This window comes from Muntiacus reevesi, chromosome 4 (genome assembly GCF_963930625.1).
Source record: "Muntiacus reevesi chromosome 4, mMunRee1.1, whole genome shotgun sequence".
Classification (NCBI taxonomy): domain Eukaryota; kingdom Metazoa; phylum Chordata; class Mammalia; order Artiodactyla; family Cervidae; genus Muntiacus; species Muntiacus reevesi.
In genome coordinates this window covers 29,480,101-29,503,349 of record NC_089252.1, presented here as the reverse complement: position 1 = coordinate 29,503,349, position 23,249 = coordinate 29,480,101, and positions in this window count along the sequence as shown.

Here is a 23,249-nt window from a genome sequence, read left to right as displayed (position 1 = left end):
GTAAGACAGTGTAGTTCTAATTAAACCTGGTCCCTAATGCAAGGCACTTTTAAAAGCAAAAGTTTTTAACTGAGAGTCCAGTGAATTTTTTGTTTCTCTAGAACCAAGAGTCTCTTGGAAATGCCTCTTTGTATTTGTTAGCTTCACAGATTCCTTCAGAATTTGGCATGTATCTTGAGGAGAAAAGTAATCAAGTGTTTGAGACTCCTTGAACCAAAAATTTCAGCCAATGCTTGGAACTTATAAAATCCTTCAAAAAACAAAGAGAATGAAGATTGTTAGCTAATCTCTAAAAGGTTCTCTCCTCTCCAGAACTTCAATCTTTCTGTTTCTCTTTACTTCTTCATTTCTTTAATGTCTTTAAACACAGGGATTTTTATGTGTGTTTTATCCATCTTTTCTGACTGTCCTCAGCAGGAACGCAAGTTTGACATGACTATTCCATTCCACCCAGTGGTGGGAGTCCTCAGTCTCCGATTGGGAAGTAAAAGAACAAATAGTCTTAATTACTTGCTACCTCAAAAGAGTTTTTAATTTATAAGTTCCACTAAGGAGTTTTTCTTCTTTAGTTGTTTTATGAGGAAAGGATTACTTTAGGGCCAATATTCATTTTTAAAGTCCTATTTGTTTAAAGGCTGAGAGCAACATGGGCTAGCAAAGTTGAATAATCATTTTGTAATTTGAAATCTAGCCAGGCACACGTTAATTATAAAGAGCAACCAGTTAAATGAACATAAAGCAAGCTTACAAGAAATCTGCAGAACATGGTGACTTGTATAATGTTCCCTTCTCACTGTCAAGTAGAAACACTCTCTATTGTATTAACTAAATGTCAGATGGAGTGGTTGAGAACACTGTGGGCTTCTTCAATGTACTACACACATAATTTGCCAACTTTCTCTGCTACAGGACCAAGTTATTCATAAAAACTACTTTTTCATTATATATTAATTCTGATCCAAATTTCATTAGGATATGAAAATTACATAAAGTAAAATACTCATATGAATATGTCTCTCTCTGAGGAGGTTATTGTGAAATTATTATGCATCATATTTTTAATAAGAGAATAATCTTTTCCTTCAAGTTTTGAAAGATGTCCAATGAATAGAATAATGTATTAAATTTTTCCTATTAACATAAATAAATTCTACCCTTCTATATTATTTTAACTTATAACCAATAATAATAATAATAGCAATAATTTTAGTAATCATGTCTAAAGATTTTTAAATGCATATTATGGATCAAGCCTAGTGCTTACTGCTCATATATACCATCCCATTGAGTCATTGCATCAACTGCGTAAGGTAGATATTTTTTACTTAACTTTATAGATGAGGAAACTAAGTTGAGGCTCATACACAGGTTTGTTTGATACCAAAGGTAAGACTGTCTTTGAGAATAAATGAAAGCTGATGTATGGATTTCCAATTTAATAGGTACCTACTTCTTGTTCAATTTCATCAGATGGATAGGCCAGTAAAGAGCGAAAAGTGTAAGTTAAACATCATTTCTCTCACTGTGAGAGGCTCAAATAAATGTTGACTGCAGAGAAAGGTTGCAGCTAAAATGAGTTTCTGGCATTATCAGAAGATCACAATTTTCTGTCCCATCTCTGTCTAACAGAAACTTTAAAAGCTGACCTTATTATTTCTTCCTACCCCTGCTCTTTCACCCAAGATCATCCTCTGTCCCTACTTTCTTGCTTCCACTTCAGTGTCTAGTGGGCTAATCTGATTCCAACAACCAGAGTCTTAATAAAAGGAACTGTGTTAATCCAATCAGCTGTCAGATTAGGTCTATAGGGTTGCATTTCCTGATTGGTTGTTGCTTGGGTAAAATCATAACAACAAAGAATGACCTCTAATCCTTTTACTTGCTTTTCCTTTTCACCTAGGCTTTTAGTTATTATTACCATCATGGTTAATTTTGCTACTGCTGCTGCTATTATTATTATTGTTCATGTGTCTTAATTAATGCTTTCATTATACACCATTTAGCCAGACATGTCTACCTTACTGATATTTCCCCACCATATGCCTCTTTCTTGTTAGTCTTAATAGAGATATCAAAGACTCCAATCTCATCATAAATTAATTCAACTTCCTTTGGGATACTTAAAAGTTTTAGGTCTCTATAAAAGCATCTGCTATAAATTTACTTATTTTTTTCTATTCTATAGTTTCTATGTCATTTGTTAATCAAAATTATAAGAATAAAGGTACACCTTAAGTAATAATCCCCATGCCCATGTTATTTGCATGCTATTCAATTTTAATTCTTCTGGTCTTATTATCATTTCATTATTCAAAGTAATCCTTTTCTCTTTCCTAAGATTGAATCAACTTACAGTTAAAAGTATTTTTAATGATTTCAGAAATTTCCTTAGATAAATTATATATATTATAGTCTAGCTTCTGTAAGTAACACTTCTGAACATAACCCCCCTAAACACTGGCAGATAATACTCTAGGAAATAGGGATCAGTGTAGCCAGGCAACAATTTCAAAATCATCACATGGTCAAGCAGTAAGGTGGATATGAAAAATGCAGGCAGAGGTTCTATAGAACCTCTCTGGAGGGGATGTCTTAATATATTAGCATTACAAAAATGTCTCTGGCTCCCCAATCTTAAATACATAATTTGTGAATAATATTATGGGTTTGCAGCTGGCAGTGAAGTGTGATATATTGTTAATGCTTTTTGCAAATGTTAGAGTGGATATCTATCAAGTCTCTATTGTCTCTGATGGCTTTCATATAGCACAGTCCAAAAAAACACTTCAATCTCCAGTTAAACTAGAGATTTTACTGTTCTGCAGATCATTAGAATTTTTATTACATCTAAATAATAAAAGCTATTATTAGGGTCAATTCATAGCTATAGAGTTTGCAATTTTAGGATTTCCTCTATGGATTTGGCTTGTACTCTCTGGAATCTAAGCTTTTATTTGGGGTGGGGGGAGAGAGAACTTTTTGTAGCTTTCTTGCATAGGAAGACAGCCCTAATAATAGTCAAATACTGTGCTAGAGAGCTATCAGTTTCCAATTAACATTCTCCATCCAAACTCATCTCAATTTTTCTCTGACTGAAGGAGTTGGGGCTATACTGAAGGGTTGTACTTATAAAGTGATTATGAAATTTTCCTCTGTCACTCAGTTTTCTGTGATATCTCTGGGCAATTTCTGATGTTGCTGCTGTAGCAACAGCATATTTAGTATTTGTCAGTGACAGGAGCATTTTGAAATTGTGAGGGAGGAGCCATGATTTATAATGTGCTACAAATTGCTCTCAGCGCTAGAATACAAATTCAAATATGATAGTTGATACCAATCTGCAATGTATTTTGGAGTAATCCCAATTGCTTACGAAAATCCCTTGATGGTTTAGGGATACATTTTGTCTACCAAACAGTCACTCTGACTGCACTGAGGATTCAGACACAATTTTTTAAATGCAGAAGGCAGAAGGGATTTCAGAATAAATTAGATTTTTTAAAACCCCAAGTGTTCAAAATAGAGGCATCTTTGCTTTAAGCATCAAGACCCTGTAAGACTCTGCATTTAGGGTAGCTCTGAGAAAAATTCCATTCCTAGTAAATATGACTGGCAGTATCAACTGAGTATGACTTTAAATGATATGTGTTTGGTAGGCATTTTCCTACATGAAGAGTGAATAGTGCATTTCTCATCATTTCTTTTCACAACATCTTTATTGAGCAAGAACAAGTATGTTTGTATGTGCCAACCTACACACACACACACAATCCACTGGCAGCTGTTTCTACAATAGCCTAAAGAGGGCCAGAGTGGAAACAAGTATGCAATGCAGAGTGGAAACAAGTATGCAATGATGAACCAACAGAGCTATATCATATTTTGATTGTTTAGACTCCAATACATCTATAATGTATTACTTGTTTAGAATTTGAGAATAAATTTATCATAAACAAATCTCAAGTTCAAGTGTCTGTATCTAAATTGAGAGAAGAAAAGCATGTAGACACAGGTAGCTAGACTAACAGCACGCTGTCACCAGCAGTGGGAAGGAACACTCCCAATGGGCTTAACTTGGACCATTATTATCTCAATGGGATGTTCAGCAAGAAGCCACTGCGGGGTGGGAAACAAAGAGGCAGACTTTTCATGGCAATGAGGATGGTCCTTACCCTTGGAAAGTCCCAAGAGAATTCCTCAACACTAACCCCTAGATCAAGGATAGACTGCCATTTATTAATTCTTCATCATGTTATATACAGGGAGGAGGTCAATAGATCCTTCTCATGTTATAAGTTAAAGCTTTGTATCATTTTCTCTGGCTGCCATAACAGAATAGTGCAGACTGGGTGGCTTAAACAACTGACATGTATTTTCTCACCATTCTGGAGGCTAGAAGTCTGAGATCGAGTTGTCAACAGTTTTGTTTCTTTTGCAGCCTCTCTCCTTGACTTGTATATGATCATTTCCTCCCCGTGTCTACAGCTCATCTCCCACTGATGTGTATCTATGTCCTGATTTCCTTTTCTTACAAGGACTCCAGTCATACTGAATTCTCACCCATCCAAGTGACCTCATTTTAACCCAAATACTTCCTTAAAGGCCCTATCTTCAAATTTAGTGATACTCTGAAGTACAAGGAGTTAGGAATTTCGATATATCAACTTGAAGAGAGACAGAATTCAGTCCGTAACAAGCCTAGGAATTGATATTAATAATATTTCATTTCTGCTGAGCTTCCCAATTCCTCATGGTTTTGCAATATTAGTCATGAATATGTTGACATATTTGGGCACCCTCTGCTTGATATGGTCAGCACATGGTGTTGAGGAAGCAGTAGAGGACTTGACACTTCTTGATCCCACAATGGATCGGCCAGTATCACACGTGCACGTAAGCTGTGGAAGACAGTACTATAGCTCAAGGTTGGCCATGTGACTTGCTTTAGCCAATAAAACGTGCGTGGCAGTGAGATGCGCCTCTTCCAAGCAGAAGCAGAGGCACAGAAGCAGAGGCGCCATCGCACAGCACCGCCGTGCTAGCCCTTCAGTGGGCAGTAAGCCATGTTTTCTCAGACAAGGCACAAAACAGGAGCGAATGAGCCTTTGTGGCTGTGATCTGCTGAGACTTGGGGACTGTTTGCTACCTCAGTCCAGTTTCATTGGAAAAGACCCTGATGCTGGGAAAGATTGAGGACAGGAGGAGAAGGGAGCAACAGAGGATGAGATGGTTGGATAGCATCACTAACTCAGTGGACATGAGTTTGAGCAAACTCTGAGAGACAGTGAAGGACAGGGAAGTTGGCGGGCTGCAGTCCATGGGGTCACAGAGAGTCTGACATGACTGAGCGACTGAACAACAAATGGTAGAGTTTAGTCAAATCTGCGTGATACAGCCTGCATTCTCATCCCTGCCCCTGAGGTTCCTGTCTATCCATATTACACCATCCACAAACTGCTAGAAACCCCACCAGCATATGCCATGCAGATCCGTCAGATTATTCTGGGCAGTGTCATGAGTTTTTTCCTGCCCAAATAAAACTCTAACTCCTTTTTTTCCCTCTATTAGCAATCAGGAAAGCCACTTGACCAAAATGATACATCAGAAAGTACATGCATGGAAAACTCTGCTGTTCAGCTTGATATATAACATACTATACAGTCCATGGAACTTTCCAGGCCAGAATACTGGACTAGGTGGCCATTCCCTTCTCCATGGGATCTTCCCAACCCAGGGACTGAACCCAGGTCTCCCACATTGCATTCTTCACATTGCATTCTTTACCATCTAAGTCACCAGGGAAGCCCATGGAAAACCTTTTAATTTAAACAGAGATGTATTGATCCAAATAAAAAGTCTCTCTAATAATGAGATTTCAAAAATGTTTGGAGAAAAGGAAAGCCATTCCCGTAACTCTAACACTGCCTTATCTACTTACTAGATAACCCTCCCTGCCACTGGTACAAAAGCTTCAAAGCATAAATGTTAGGGAGGACACTTGAGCTGCAACTTGAACTGTATATCCTTATCCCTACAGTGACTTACCATCTGTAGGCACTGTGCAGGGCTCTTCACATTTATTATTCCATGTACCCTCTTCAACAGCTCTGTACAATAGTAACAACTTCTGATCCCCACACTATAGAGAAGACTCTGGTCAGCGGGTGCCCTGTACAGTCCATGCTCATAATTGTTGTGCTATTTAACAATGACATCGATGCATTCTTCACTCCCAGAATCTAAGAAAAATAAAGCACCACTGTGGATTTTCTAAGATGTGTCTTCCTTTTAGTTTATGATCTATACCTTACTTTTTTGATGGCATTTAGGATAAAGGGGTCGAGAGGAGAGGAATAGAAGCAGGTGTTTCCCACTAAAATAACTTCGTAAGTTCAAAACCCAAAGTTGATCTAAACCTGTGCTTCAAACACTTTTAAATAATAGATGAGAAATAAAAAATAACAAAAAGAAAAATAAGCAACAAACATGAAAGATGTATCACGGTTAGTCAAACTGTCCTATGGTTCTAAAAAGAGAAACCCAAAACAATGATAGACAGGAGTAAGGATGCTCAGACCATGACCTCTCAGACTCTGCTAGTAGTCAAAACACTTGCCCCTACAAGATAATAGAGATTAAAATGGTTCTGTGCCACACAGATACCTAGAGCCAAGTTCACTACTTGAAGCCAGAAGCTAGAGGTGGTTAGCCACTGCTCCTGAAAGGAAGTGTCTTTTTCTAATGCTACTGAATGAACCCCAAGGCTTTAGCTATTAGAAAAGCCTGGGATCTGGCAAAGGAGGAACCAAGCTACTTTCTGAGCCTCTGAATGGATCAGCTATTTCCCTAGTACCATCAGAAACTTTGTACAATTATAAAACCTTGATCATAAGTAGGGTGTAGGGGCCTTGGTGAAAGCAACAGTCAAGTCTCTAAGCAGAAAGAGGAAAGTAAAAAGGAAAAGAGCAAGAAAAAAAGTGAGAAAATCACTCCACTTGCACACTCAAATTCCAGAACACAGAGAAAACTAATGCTAACAAAGAGAATGATAGATAAATAAATAAATAAATCACTCTAAATAAAATCTATGTCATAAATCAATCTAACAAAGACTTAAAAATATGTATGGTGAGTATGGCCAAAAAGCAACATCCAAAAAAAAAAAACCCAATAAATAATAAAATAAAAACACAGAAATGAAATAAGACACTTATGAAATAATTAGGAATAACTAGGAATTTTGGAAAGGAACAAATCAGAAATAGAAAAATTAATAGAACAAATTCTAGATCAGGATGAAAAGAATTAGTAAACTTGGGTAGTTCCAACATGAGTCAAAAAGGAGTTCCAGAAGAACTGAAGAAATAATGACTGAGAATTTGCCAGAACTGAAGAAAAACAGGAGTCCTCAGATTCAATATATATTCCAACTTCTGAATAGGATTGAAAGAAAAAGAAAAAGAATGCCCAAATAAAATTTAAAAATCTAAGAGCTGCCCAAAATGACAGATGATGAACAAAATAATGGCAAATAGATTGGCAACAAAATTTTTATTAGCAACCATATGAGCCAAAAGACAATGGAATAATATTTTCAAAGTGCTCAGGGAAAGAAATAGTAAGCTTCAAATCTCATACACAGCTAAACATTTAATTAAGAGTAAGAGCAAAATAATGGCCTTTTTATACTTATAAAAATAAAAGAGTTACCACCCACAGATACTCATTAAAGAAATTATTAAAGAATATGTTTTGGTGAGAAGGACATGAAGCCAGAGTGAAAATGGACATGCTTGCACTTAGATCAAATCCAATCTATGTTCCCTTTCCCAGGGGAGAACTAGATTTTCCTGTATCTCTGGAAGTCAGGCTTGGCCATGCAACTTGTTTTGGTCAAAAAGAACAAAAGCAAGCAAAAGTGATGCCTAATTCTCTTTCATGTAGGCTTTAAGAGACAGCTCAAGTCTACTGTACCCCTTCCCCTCAGCCCCTACCACCCACACTCTTCAAAATGGGGGTTGCCCCTTAAGTGGCTTCAGAATGCAGGAGTTGAACCTCTAGCCAACCAGGGTTGTGAGCAAGAAATAAAACTCTGTTGTTTAAAAGAATAAAATACTTAGGAGTATATCTACCTAAAGAAACAAAAGACCTATACATAGAAAACTATAAAACACTGATGAAAGAAATCAAAGAGGACACATATAGATGGAGAAACATACTGTGTTCATGGATTGGAAGAATCAATATTGTCAAAATGGCTATTCTACCCAAAGCAATCTATAGATTCAATGCAATCCCTATCAAGCTACCAACGGTATTTTTCACAGAACTAAAACAAATAATTTCACAATTTGTATGGAAATACAAAAAACCTCGAATAGTCAAAGCAATCTTGAGAAAGAAGAATGGAACTGGAGGAATCAACATTCCTGACTTCAGACTCTACTACAAAGCCACAGTCATCAAGACAGTATGGTACTGGCACAAAGACAGAAATATAGATCAATGGAACAGAATAGAAAGCCCAGAGATAAATCCACGAACCTATGGACACCTTATCTTCGACAAAGGAGGCAAGGATATACAGTGGAAAAAAGACAACCTCTTTAACAAGTGGTGCTGGGAAAACTGGTCAACCACTTGTAAAAGAATGAAACTAGAACACTTTCTAACACCATACACAAAAATAAACTCAAAATGGATTAAAGATCTAAATGTAAGACCAGAAACTATAAAACTTCTAGAGGAGAACATAGGCAAAACACTCTCTGGCATGAATCACAGCAAGATCCTCTATGACCCACCTCCCAGAATATTGGAAATAAAAGCAAAAATAAACAATGGGACCTCATGAAACTTAAAAGCTTTTGCACAACAAAGGAAACTATAAGTAAGGTGAAAAGACAGCCTTCAGATTGGGAGAAAATAATAGCAAATGAAGCAACAAAGGATTAATCTCAAAAATATACAAGCAACTCCTACAGCTCAATTCCAGAAAAATAAATGACCCAATCAAAAAATGGGCCAAAGAACTAAACAGACATTTCTCCGAAGAAGAATACAGATGGCTAACAAACACATGAAAAGATGCTTAACATCACTCATTATCAGAGAAATGCAAATCAAAACCTCAATGAGGTACCATTACACGCCAGTCAGAATGGCTGCTATCCAAAAGTCTACAAGCAATAAATGCTGGAGAGGGTGTGGAGAAAAGGGAACCCTCTTACACTGTTGGTGGGAATGCAAACTAATACAGCCACTATGGAAAACAGTGTGGAGATTCCTTTAAAAACTGGAAATAGAACTGCCATATGACCCAGCAATACCACTTCTGGGCATACACACCCAGGAAACCAGATCTGAAAGAGACACGTGCACCCCAGTGTTCATCGCAGCACTGTTTATAATAGCCAGGACATGGAAGCAACCTAGATGCCCATCAGCAGACAAATGGATAAGGAAGCTGTGGTACATATACACCATGGAATATTACTCAGCCGTTAAAAAGAATTCATTTGAATCAGTTCTAATGAGATGGATGAAACTGGAGCCCATTATACAGAGTGAAGTAAGCCAGAAAGATAAAGAACATTACAGTATACTAACACATATATATGGAATTTAGAAAGATGGTAATGATAACCCTATATGCAAAACAGAAAAAGAGACACAGAAGTACAAAACAGACTTTTGGACTCTGTGGGAGAAGGCAAGGGTGGGATGTTTCGAGAGAACAGCATGTATATTATCTAAAGTGAAACAGATCACCAGCCCAGGTGGGATGCATGAGACAAGTGCTCGGGCCTGGTGCACTGGGAGGACCCAGAGGAATCGGGTGGAGAGGGAGGTGGGAGGGGGATGGGGATGGGGAATACATGTAACTCCATGGCTGATTCATGTCAATGTATGAAAAACCCACTGCAATGTTGTGAAGTAATTAACCTCCAACTAATAAAAACAAATGAAAAAAAAAAGGAAAAAAAAAAAAAACTCTGTTGTTTAAGCCACTGCTTTTTAAAGTTGTTACTGCTGATACAAAGACAATCATACAAAATCAGAGAGATTACAAAAATTGATAAAATATGTTTGAAAATTAAATTAAAAATCAATTATAAAAATGCTAAATTTTAATTAACATCTAAATTTCTAGGTAACAACATGGAGTATGTTCAAAAGAAAGTTTAAAATATTCTAGAAGACAATAGAAACATAGAATAATCTTAAGCTTTCTTTAAAAATGTATAAAGACATACACATGTTTACAATTTAAGGATCCTTACCAGAAGAATAGAAAGGCAATTTATAGCTTTCAAACAGCAAGGTAGAGAAAGTAGAATATTGAAAACTCACCCAATTCATGTGAAATTTGGAAAAGAAAAAAATAAAGAAAATGATAATAAACAGAAATTATAAAAGAATGTGGCAGAAATACATCAAAATATTAAAATCACAATAAAATGAAAGGAGTAAAGTTACATATTAAAAGAATCCCACTGGATCAAACAATCTAATCAGATTGCATATTTTTAAGTCTGGTCATTTGCTGCTTTATAAAGAATATATCTAAACAAAGCAAAACAAAAAGATGAAAGGAAAGATGCACTAAATGAACAATAATTGTTGTGGACTGAATTGAATCTCCTTCCTCCCAATTTATGTGTTGTAACCTTACCCCTAGAACCTCAGAACATGACAGTATTTAGAGATAGGCTCTAAAAAGAGTTAATTAAGTTAAAATAAGGTCATATGAGTGGGCCCTAATCCAGTATTACCAACATCCCTATAAGAAGAGGAAATTTGAACACAGACAGGTACAGAAGACAGTGTGAAGGCACAGGACGATGGTAAGGTGATCATCTACAAACCAAGAGAGGCCCCAGAGGAAACCAATCTGGCTGACACCTCACTCTCTGACTTCAAGCCTCCAGACTGTGAGAAAATTAATTTCTTTGTTTAAGCCACCCAGGCTGAGGTACATTGTTATATAATAGCAGCCCTAGCAAGCTCATACACTAACCAACACACACAGAGACAAAACTAGTATGGCAATATAACATCAGATCAAAATAAAACTCAAGTCAAAACACATGAATAGCATTACAGTGGAACGTCGACCACCAAAAAGGGCCAAACCACCAAGACACAAAGTCATTCTCCCTTCAGCCCTCTCCAGTCAAGCTATGGTTCCTACTTCTCAAAAAAAAAAAAAAAAAAAAAAAAAAACCACAAAACCCTCTTTTAAGTGTTATCAAAGACTTCTATGTCATCAAAAACCAATGGTCAGTTTCCAGTCATCATCCTGAATATCTCTCCTTTCCTGTAAGCAGCACCATACTCTTCACTCTCTCTTCCTGGCCCTTCTGATTTCCCCAAACTTACACACTACTCGCCGGGCTGAGGGCTCAAGCTTCCAGTGTCTTCTCTTCTCCATCTACACGCCCACAGCAGAGACTGCTGTTGCCTCCTCAAAACAGCCGCAGAGGCTGCAGGCAGAATGCGGGTGGTGGTGGTGGTGGTATTCAGTCCCTAAACTATGTCTGACTCTGTGAACCCATGGACTATAGCATGCCAGGATTCCCTGTCCTTCACCATCTCCTGGAGTTTGCTCAAACTCATGTCCATTGAATGGATGATGCCATCCAACCATCTCATTCTCTATTGTCCCCTTATCCTCTTGCCTTCAATCTTTCCCAGCATCAGGGTCTTTCCCAATGAGTCAGCTCTTCACAGCAGGTGGCTAAAGTATTGGGGTAGAGTTAATTGTATTAATAGTTCCCTGTGATACAAGGCAGAGAGATAGGGGGTCAGGGAGTAGATATGCAAGCAAACAGACAAACAACTGACAATAATTAATAGGCAGAAGCAGGCTAATACTCTGAGGACAAGCTCTTCACTTTTACCCCATACCTGATCTTCCCAAGTCTTTCTCCTCTCACTAAACATGATCTCATTCACCCAGTTGCCTAGGCATAACTCTTAGAAACCATCCTTGTTTCCTGTCTTGCTATTCTATCTAACGTTCAGTTCATCAGCAAGTAGAGGGCCAAATTTCCAAAATACATTCCAAATCTTCCCACTTCTACTAGTTCATGCCTCTTACCTGGACTGTCATCTTAGCCCCCTTACTGCTCTCCTTCCCTCTCGTTTCAATAATTTAGTTCCCTTGCAGGTGACACAGGTATCCATTCAAAGGGAAAGTCATCTCCTGTCACTCTGGCCTTCTTGCCATTCTTCAAACATACCAGTTGGCTCCCTCAACATAACATACGCCCTCTTCAGGGCCTTTCTGCTTTCTCTGCCTGGAATGATCGTCCCTAGGTACTCTGTGTCTCACCTCCTTGTTTAGTTCAGTCCTGAAGCATCACCTCCTCAGGTGCCATCTCTGACCAGCTTCTACAACAGCAGTTCCTCATGCCAACCTGTCATCTCTCTCCCCTTCCCTGCTTTATCCTCACAGCACTTGTAGCTGCCAAACCTTAGAGACTAGTGGTTTATGCTAAATTGTCTCTCCCCACTGGTAAACCCTGTGAAAGTAGGAATTTGGGGTGGAGGGAGTTGTTCACTATTCTATTCACAGTACCTAGAACACTGCTCTGCACATCCTAAGTATTCAGTAAATATTTGTTGAAAGAATGAACATAGAAGTCAGTGAGTTAATTATGATGCTGTTTGTACCAAATAACAAGAATGCACAAAGCTATTCTCTCTTGAACCCACTCTAGTCAGCAAGGCCTTGAAATACATAAGCCAAATCTGAGAGATCATGAGAAATTAGTAATTCTCAAGTTATAGCTTTCTTAGATGAAATAGAATGGATACCTCAAATTTTAAAATAGAGTAATAACATAGAATATTTGAACAGCAAACTAATATGTTTTATCTATGAAATATCCTATATGCCCCAAATAGAAAGCACAGGTGCTGTCAAGTCCACATTGGTAAAAATGGAAGATATCTAAGTCAAAAAGGAAGCCCTAATAAATTCTGATGAATACATATCATGCAGCCTATAGTCTCTGAACACAACACAATTAAAATCAAAATCAACAATAAAGACATGAAAAATTGTTGAGAAATATGTGTTTGGAAATTAAAATTGGACCTCTAAATGTTCATGGATTAAAAGAAAATCAGAAGTTGCTATATAATGCTAAACATACTACATTTCAACGCTTGTGATATGCATCTAAAATATTAGTTAAAGTGAAATGTATGGTTGTCAATGAATTTGTTATAAAATAATCAACTTTTTTTTAAGGTGGACATGTTAATTAACTACATGGTGGGAATCCTTTCACTATGTGTATGTATATCAAGTTACATTTTAAATATCTTGTGCTATTTGTCAATTATACCTCAGTAAAGCTGTAAAATGTAAATAAAGAAGATAATAATTAAGCATTCAAATTAAAAAACTGGGAAAAGAACACCAGGGTACACTATAAAAGCATATAAAGTAAAATGTAAAACAAGACATTTATGAAATAGAAACAAACAACAGGGGGACTCTATGAAATAAAAGTTTATCTTTGAGAAAATAAGATCTTAATAAGTAATATTACAATGAAAAGGACATAATTACAGATAGAGATGAATAAAATTACTTAAAAAATAATTTGAGTTAATTTATGCCAATAAATGGATACTTTTCCATAAAAGTTTAATTTAAAAAACTGACTGAAGAAATAGAAAACCTGAGTAAATTATTAAACCACACATCAAAAACAGTAGCAGCCGAATATTTCTTCTACTCACAAAATCTCCCTCCTCAAAATAAGGGGTATAATTTTACAGATAAAGTTGAACAAACCTTCAAGAAATGTATAATCTCCATTTTCTTTTTATCTTTTATAATATTTATTTACTTGGCATTGCTGGTTCTTAGTTGCAGCATGTGTATCTAGTTCCCCAATGACCCGGGCCATTGGCCTTGGGAGGGCAGAGTCTTAGCCACTGGCCCACCAGGGAAGTCCTTAATGCCACTTTAAACAAGAATCATTTCAGAAAATAAAAAAGTAGGACAGCAAGCCAATTAAGTTCATAAGGTTATTATAACATGTATTATTACATGTATGTATTATTATTATTATTATTACTATGAGACAAAGACAGAGAACAAAGACAATAGAAGAAAAGGTTAAAAAAAGAATAGAAAATATAAAAAAGATTAATACATTTAGCTCATTAAAATTAAAAGCTTTCCTACATCAAAAGATACCACAAATAAAATCTAGTCCCAAACTAAGAGACGATATAGATAGATAGATAGACAGACAGACAGACGTGTGTGTGTGTGTGTGTATGTTAGTCGCTTAGTCATGTCCAACTCTTTGTGACCCCGTGAACTGTAGCCCACCAGGCTTCTCTGTGTATGGAATTCTCCGAGCAAGAATACAGGAGTGGGTAGCCATTCCCTTATCCAGAGGACCTTCCTGATCCCACATACATTGCTACTGAGCATACAAACTGGATCCACAGGTCTGGAGATCAATATGGCAGTAATTAGTAAAGACCGTGTGCCTGATAACATAACAATTCTTTGTATGTAATCAGGTAAATTCTCTAGTATATGTGCTCAAAAAGACATGCACAAGAATAATTGTAGCTATTTTTGTTGTAGAAAGAAAAAAATTGGAAACAATTTAATGTTCATTAAGAGTAAATTATATAAATAAATTGCAGTATATTCATACAAAGGACTTTATACAGCTATCAAGACAAATGAATTAAAGGTGAATTTATCAACACAGATAAATCTCAAAAACATTAGAGAGAGGGGAGGAAGGCCAGTTATAGAATATCAATATATTATCAGTCCAAAGATCAAAAAAGTACAAAACAACACTATTTAATATTTATATGTGTTATATATGTAGTCTCAGTAATAATATAAAAACATGCATGGAAATGAAAAGGAGAAATTCAAGACAGTGCTAACATCTGGGGAGTGTCATGGTGTGGAGATGTACAAACAGATTTCATGCATGTATGAGACACATCTATATCTATACCTATATAGAGACACAGGGAAAGAGTATTTTTATTTTTTAAAAAAAGATCCAAAGCAAATAAAGCAAAATTGTAACGTTTGAAAAATTTCAAGATGAGAGGGTGTTTTTTATATTGCTTATTCCTTATGATTTTTTTCCTGTATGTTTGGACTATTTCATAATAAAAAATCAAAATAAAACAGAGGGCAGGAAAACATTCTGAAAGAACAGAGGATGGGAAACACTTGGGGTTAAATATTTCCCTAGCCCCAAATATTTCCCATCTCTGTACTTTTAGACTTTCTCTCTGAGTTAGAGAGAAGGAAAACATATGAGAAGGTAAAACCAAAAGGAAGAGCCAAACAGATAATAAAGATGAGCAGGAAATGGGCTCAGAAAGAAATCAGCTGCTGGCCAACGTGTGAGGGAATGCAAGTGTGCGGATACCATCTACCATCACATTCTCTCTTCCCCTGTTGACACCACCCACTCAGTCGCTCCCTAGGGGATAGAGAGGTGGTCAGGGAATCCAGGGCTGCCTTGACCCCAGCCAGCTCATCTCTGCGTTCCTAACTCCCAACAGGCAGATCCCTATTATTCCTGGGGACTTGAGGGGGTCAGCTTATTTACCTATCCTGAAGTAGGTGCTGTAATTTCAATGACTCCTGTAGTACAAATGCTGAGAAAGGCAGGTGAGTGTTCCCAAGACTGCTTTTACCTGCAGTAGGAAGTCACTCCCTGGGCAATGCCAACTTTAAGAAACTTTTGACAATTTAGTCCTAGGAAGTAAAGCAATTTTTACTTTTAGGAGAAATTTTACTGTGAAAAGGAGAAATCACTGTGTTAAGAGAAACTATATGGTCTGCATTTTCATGCAGCATGAAGTAGAACTTACCGTCTTAAGCTCCAAATATTTCCCATCTCTGACTTTCCTTCTCCCCACTCACATTTGGAAAGTGTGAGCCCACCTTGACCTCTCCTTCCTCATCTTCCACATTCAGTTATCAAGTCCTGTCAGTTCACTCCTCAGCATATCCCATGTGTGTCCCCATCACTTATCTAATTGGTCCTCATACCTGGGGTTGCTCCTCCTTAAAAGCATTCTCTCCACCACCATTGATAAAGGTTATTCTAGCCCAGCTCTGGTCTCATTACACTTTCCTAAGAAAGCACAAATGGTACCCCAACGGCTAAGAACCAAACTCACACTCTCCAGTATTCAAGGCAAGCCTGCTCCGATCTGGCCCCTTATTTATCTCCTGCAGCTGTTCCTCTTGGCTCATGCCAGCATTCTGCTCCCACACTGTGCCTTGCCAAATGGTCATTCTTAAACATTTCCTGCCACTCTCCACCTCCGAACAGTTCCTTAGAAAGTTTCCTCTGTTTCCTCTTCCCCCATCCCCACCAAGGGAAACCCACTAAGGCCTCCATTTCACGGAGCATTCTCTAAAGCAAGCTCTACCCTCCTCAGGACTGGCAAGAGGTGATTACAGATCACAAAGAGGCAGAGTATTATGTCCAACTCATTGCTATATTTTCAGTCATACTTACCACAGTACCTCACTTTTAACAGGTGCTCAAGAACACTCAAATGAAACCATGAAAACACATTTATATATGTACCACCTATAACCACGTGTGTTTTTATAACCACAGAATTAATATAGATCTAATTTTAACCCTGAACTTCAGCCACTTCACAAACTTCAGATTCTTTTTTTTTTATTCTTATTTTTAAATCTCAGTAGCCCTCCTTAGGACTAACAGCAGCTTTCCCTACGAAGGTCTGCTGCAGGTTATTAGGTCATACTTGCTTGGAATATTCTGTCTTTCATTTATAATTTTTAAATTAACCCAATTATTTCTAAAGGTGAGCTGAGTAACTTTAACCACACACACACACACACAAATGTATTGCTATGTGATTTAATTCATTGTTGAAAGGAGTAGGAAATCTTGTGTAAGTTGAAATTGATCATTAAATCAACACATCCTCTCTGCCCTTTACAACAGCCCCCCCAAAGGAGGCATCACTGTGCCTCCAGCACCCTCTTGCTTCTGCACATCTAACCGAGAAAATGACCATGTAAAAACAGAACTCAATATTCTAAAATGTCAATCAACCAATATTACTTCCAGTGTAATATTTTCACCACACAGCATTAAAAATATATATGCACTAAAACTTCCATCAGCTAAAAAAGAGACTAACAAAGTTTCACTCTATTTCAATAACAGTGAGTCAATTTAAGGGCCTTTGTTGTGTCTAGAGGCAAGATTTTTCTCCTGGGTTATCACAATACCAGGGGTGTCAATCAAAGAGCCACACTCAGAGGACCAAGAGAATATGAGATGAGATCTATCAGCAGGCTAGATTTTGGCCTGTATTTGTAAATGATTTCCTCAGCTGGGTCATCAATCACAAAGTCATCTGCATGGAGAAGATACTTCATTATTGTTCTATAGGGCTCCAATTAAGTAGGACATAACAAACAGCTATCAAGTTGACGACTCATCCAAATATTCAGCAATTACCACAACCCGTGACCATGAGAGGAACCAGGGCCTCTCTGCTTCCCCCTCAGGTGTAGGTCAATGGGAAGGAAAGATTTACTTCAAACAGCCTTCCGAGTGTCTTGCTCCTCACCAAGAAGCCTCCTTGAAAAACAGTCATAGATCCTCAACATCCACATAGAAGTATCATGAGTTAACACTGATTTTAAATTCTTCTATTCATGCAGATAGTGTGACACTAATACAATGACTTTCCATGCAAAAAGGATAATGTTATGTTTTTATTCACTTCCAGAGCTTCTAAGAAGCTTTAGGCATTGCTTCAGACTTTAGGGTCAAAATCAGAGTCCCCCAGTGGTTGAGGGGTAAAGAGTCCACCTGCCAATGCAGGAGCTACAAGAAACACAGGTTGGATCCCTGGGTTGGGAAGATCCCCTTGAGGAGGGCATGGCAACCCACTTTAGTATTCTTTCCTGGAGAATCCCATGCACAGAGGAGCCTGGTGGGCTACAGTCGATACTGTTGCACAGAGTCAGACATGCCTGAAGCGACCTAGCACACACAGAGAGGTAACCAAATACTAAGACAGGTACAAATCACTGAGCTGATTTTCATATTTATGCAGACATGCTTAACCTCCATTCCAAGGAAGGAGTTGCAGCGCTTACAAGAATGATAGGTGTTTTCAGTTCTACAGGGAGAAGAGCATAGTGGCATTTAAGCTGCCTTTGATTGACTAAGGTGATTTGATTTCCACTAATAACTCACAAGAGCTGTTAAGAAAATTGCATGGTATTTATAATTCTAATTTGTTTTACTCTGTGACTCTAGGAAACATCATTGTGGTAAATATATTGAAATGTCAGGGTTATCACTTGCCACACAAAGTTTATTTTATTTTTTTTCCTCCCCACTGAACAAATGCCAGCAGCTTAGCCTGCTGAGCCCAAGCTTATGTGAACTAGTGATCCAGGCAGCCTTTGGCAGCTCTGAGTGGCCATTTGGCCTGCCCGAGCTGACGCTGCGTAGATTCCCTGGGACGGCCTCCAGCTTCAGGGTAGTCGGAGACTTTTCAGCGCTGCTGGGGCCCCGTGTCATCCCGCAGCAGCCGGCTGCTTCCTAAGAAGCTGGCTCTTCTAGCCGCTCCAAGAGGGAAACTTGAATCCTGTTTTGGCAGCTTTGCAGCACCATTCACTCTCTCCCTGTGGCTGAAGAAACTTTTTGAAAGTGCTTGGAGCACGGGCTTGGAATCTTCATCCAGAACGACTTGGAGGAAAGCTGCCTTGAAAGTTGGGACTGACTTCTTTGGCTGGCTCTGCTGAGCAGCCAGATGCCACGTTCTTCCACGCCGTACGTGCAGATGGGGAACATGGCTTCAAGGACAACGTCCAAGGAATGACAGCTCAGATACACCAATAGCTTCTTCATCAACACAACTTCGGTCCTATGAGTGCAAATCTGTCACCCAAAGTATCCAAAGGTATCCTATTCGCTCAGGAACCCTAAGCTGCTTGCTGTTCATAGCTTTTTTCTCATTCACTAGTAAGTCCGACCAGATGACACAATTATAGCAGACCTCTTTCAAAGTACATTATCATTGGTTTTCTTAGGGATTTGTGTTACTTTTCCCATGAGATAGCCGTCTACCAAATAAAGAAAGTAGGTGCAATGAGAGGAGACTGGTCAACCAACCAAGATCCACAAGCAAACCAGAATTCCGAGATGCCTCCTCCCATCAGCTGGAGTTCAGCTCTTAGTTCTTCAGTTTCTGGGTCTGAACAAAAACAACAAAAAAATGTGTAATTCCACTTCCAGGCCTGAGTTCATGTGCATCAAAAGGAATGGATTATTTTAATAAATTTGTTTCATTTTGCTTTTGATTTGGAGGGCTTACTAGTTTCAGTTTGATTTTATTTCTTGATTGTGTATGGAACATACACACAGATCAAAACCCAATACTACAAAGCACTGATCCTATCTGCTGTGTCCCTCCTTGCCTACAGAAATAACTATTTTTATTAGCTTGGTCTTATCCTTCCATTATTTAAGTATGAGCAAAATATTTATACAGGCTTCTCTGGTGACTTAGGGAAGAATCTGCCTGCAATACAGGAGGCCTGGGTTCGATCCCTGGATCAGGAATAACCCCTGCAGAGGGGAATGGCTACCCACTCCAGTATTCTTGCCTGGAGTATCCCATGAACATATAATCTTTTCACACACCTTTCTTAGATAAAAGACAATTTATCAGACGTACTGTTCTGCTCTTTGGTGTTTTCATTTGTCCAGGAAATCACTCCAGAGCAGTGTATACATAGATAACTCCACATTTACGTTTATAGCTGAATTGTACCTTAGTTTATTCATCTAAAACTTTGTTGATAGACAATGCATGATTCCCAGTCTTTTGATATGACAAGCAATACTACAATGAATAGCCTTGGGTATACATGTTTTCATATTTTTCCAGACTGTCTTTGGGTAGATTCCTAAAATGAGGATTGCTAGTCAAGAGACAAGTGTATGTGATTTAGTTAGCTACTGTCTAATCCCCTCCACTGGGTTTATACCATTTTTCCCTCCCACAAGTAATGTATGAGAATGCATTTCCCCTCAGACTCACTGAGAGAGAATATTTTCAACACTTCAGATTTGGGGTAGGAAAACAAGGTGTTTCACCCAAGTGCTCACTTCAGAAAGCAGTTTGATGATATTATTATTATTATTATTATTATTAATATCAATGTTGACTCCCTTATTCATCATTCTTCCTCACGGTTGAATAATATTCCATTGTGTCGAGTATATATGCCCCATTTTCTTTATCTATTCATCCACTGATTGTTTAGGTTGTTTCCATATCTTGACTGTTGTGAATGATGCTACAGTAAACATAGGAAGGCAAATATCTCTTCAATATCCAGTTTTCATTTTCTTTGGATATACATCCAGAGGTGGGATTGTGGGATGGTATGGTAGTTCTATTTTTAATTTTTTGAAGAATCTCCATAATGGCTGTACCCCCATACATTCCCACTAACTATGTACAAGCATTTCCTTTTCTCCATACTCTTGCCAACACTTGTCTTTTTGGTGGTAGCCATTCTAACAGGTGGGAGGTGATATCTCCTTGTGGTTTTGATCTGAATTTCCCTGATGATTAGCAATGTTGAGCACATTTTCATGTACCTGTTGGCCATTTGTATGTCTTCTTGGGGAAAATGTCTATTCAGTTCCTCTGCCCATTTATTAATCAGATTACTTTCTCCTGTGTGATAGTTACTGCTATTGGTTATATAACTGCAGACCTGAAACAATGGTTGCAGTAACCTCTCTTGCTCATTTAGTCCACAGTCATGAATGGATGTGACACAAAGGTACTAAGCATAGAAAGATAAGTAAGCTCCTTCCTTGAGACTGTCTCACTCTTATAAGTGAAATGGAAAAAAATCAAAAAGTCATTGGACAATAGTTAAGTGCTACTAGAAAATAATATACTAACTATTTTTGCTACTATCTACATATAAGAAAACCTAAACAGAGATTGCTTTTATAATAAGAAAAATACATTCTAATGCTTTTAAAAGTCTTCAGAGTTGTTTAAAACTCCAGGAACTTTACATCTGAAGTCCATGAGGGCAAGGTTCATTCATCCCTGGCTATTTCTCAATTAGGACAGAAATGCTATTTACGTTGCAAGTTCACAACTCTAAGTGACTATATCTTCTCATCCTCGAGGCAAAGCAAAAACAAATGATCACAAAGGAAAGGAAGGTTCCCTTTATCACTGCCAGACACAAGTGTCAACTCCTGTGACTACATGTTTCTGATAAGTCCTCTTATCACCTAACCACACCAATCAATTCACGGACCTTGAAAAAATGCTGTGGTTTCTTTTCAAGCTCTACAAGTTCTTTCGTTTATTAAAAGTCTTGCATGCAATGTCTTGGGCTGAGTACTTGAAGAAGAGAAGCTCACTGAGCCCTGAGGGATAAACAATTGACCAGAGATGACCCCTAACAGAAAATATTTCTTTTATTAAAAACATTTTGAAATTCAAAAACTCTAAATCCAACATGACCAATATGGGGATAAAGAATAAACTCAAGGCAGTTCCATGAACTGTAACGTTATTGGATATCTCCTCACCCAGTACTTGCTCCAAAATTGTGATGAACTACTCCAGATACACTTCATTTTTCATATTTCCCCCAAAATCTAAAATTCAGCATATCTCTTGTAAAATTTAAAATATCATAGTATTTTCTCACCTCTCAAGAGAATACTCTTTGGTATAGATGTTGAGGAAAGTGTGAGCTACAGAGAGTGATTTGACAGTTGGTATATGGAAAAGCCTCAAAGAACGAAGCATTTTGAAGCCTCTGGTGGCTCAGACAGTAAAGAATTTGCCTGCAGTGCAGGAGACGTGGGTTTGATCCCTCGGTGGGGAAGATCTCCTGGAGAAGGGTATGGCGACCCACTCCAGGGTCCTTGCCTGGAGAATCCCATGGACAGAGGAGCCTGGCGGGCTACTGTCCAGAGGGTCTCAAAGAGCTGGACATGACTGAGGGACTGACACACTCCCAGTAAGTCACGAGACTGGATCAACTTCTGGAGCCAGTCTTGTTAAAATGGAACAATGTGGGATCCTGTTCAAGAAATGTTTCCATTAAAACTTTGATCAACAACAATGTTCCCCCATATGTAAATAGGAGAGATGACTTTCCAACCTCAGTTTCTTACTCAATCTCAACATCTATCTCGTAATATATCATGTCCCTCTGTTATCAGATTAGACACTGTTTACTTGTCACGTATTAAATGTTATTTAACATCTAATTTCTCTTCAGAAGAAAAGATACAAACATTTTCCAATTCCAAACAAAGATATATGAGAAATAGCTCCTCTTCTCTCCCAATAGCTGTTTTTGGCTCTATTTTGGGTCAAATTTGAATCATACTTCCATTATAATGAGTTACAAATGCATAATCAGGTGTATTTGAATTTTATTTCATATAAACCCCTTCAGACCACAACTTCTAATGGATCCATGACTATAAAACCCCAATTTATAGAATCCCCTGCCCTTGAGAATACCCATCCAGAAAATGTTACTAGATTTTGTGACTTGTGATGGTTAATTTTATATGTTAACTAAGCTAAGGAATTCTCAAATAGCTGGTAGAACATTATCTCTGAGTATATCTATGAGGGTGTTTCCAGAAGAGATTAACATATGACTCTTTAGATTGAGTAAAGAATATTACCCTCACCAATGCAAGTGGGCATCAACCAAAATGTTGAGTGCCTTAAGAGAACAAGACAATAAAAAAATGGCAAGTTTGCTGTTTCTCTAGAGAGAAAACATCCATCTTCCCTTGCCCTTGGACATGGTGCTCTTGGTAATCAGGCCTCTGGTCTCAGACTGAGACCTACATTATGTTCCTTTCCCCTCCCCCAATTCTCAGGCTTTTGGGTTTGGACTGGGACTTAGACCAATGGCTCCCTTGATTCTCCGGCTTTTGGATTCAACCTAAATTATACCACTGGCTTTTCTGGTTCTCCAGCTTATAGACAAAAATCATGGAAATTCTTGGCCTCCACGTGAGCCAATTCCTATAGTAAATCTCCTCATATACATATACATCCTATTGGTTCTGTCATGATCCAGATTGGGCAGCTTGAGATTTAAAGGTTTCTCTTAGGTTCAGAAAAGGATGTTCTATTAGGAGCTGGTTAGG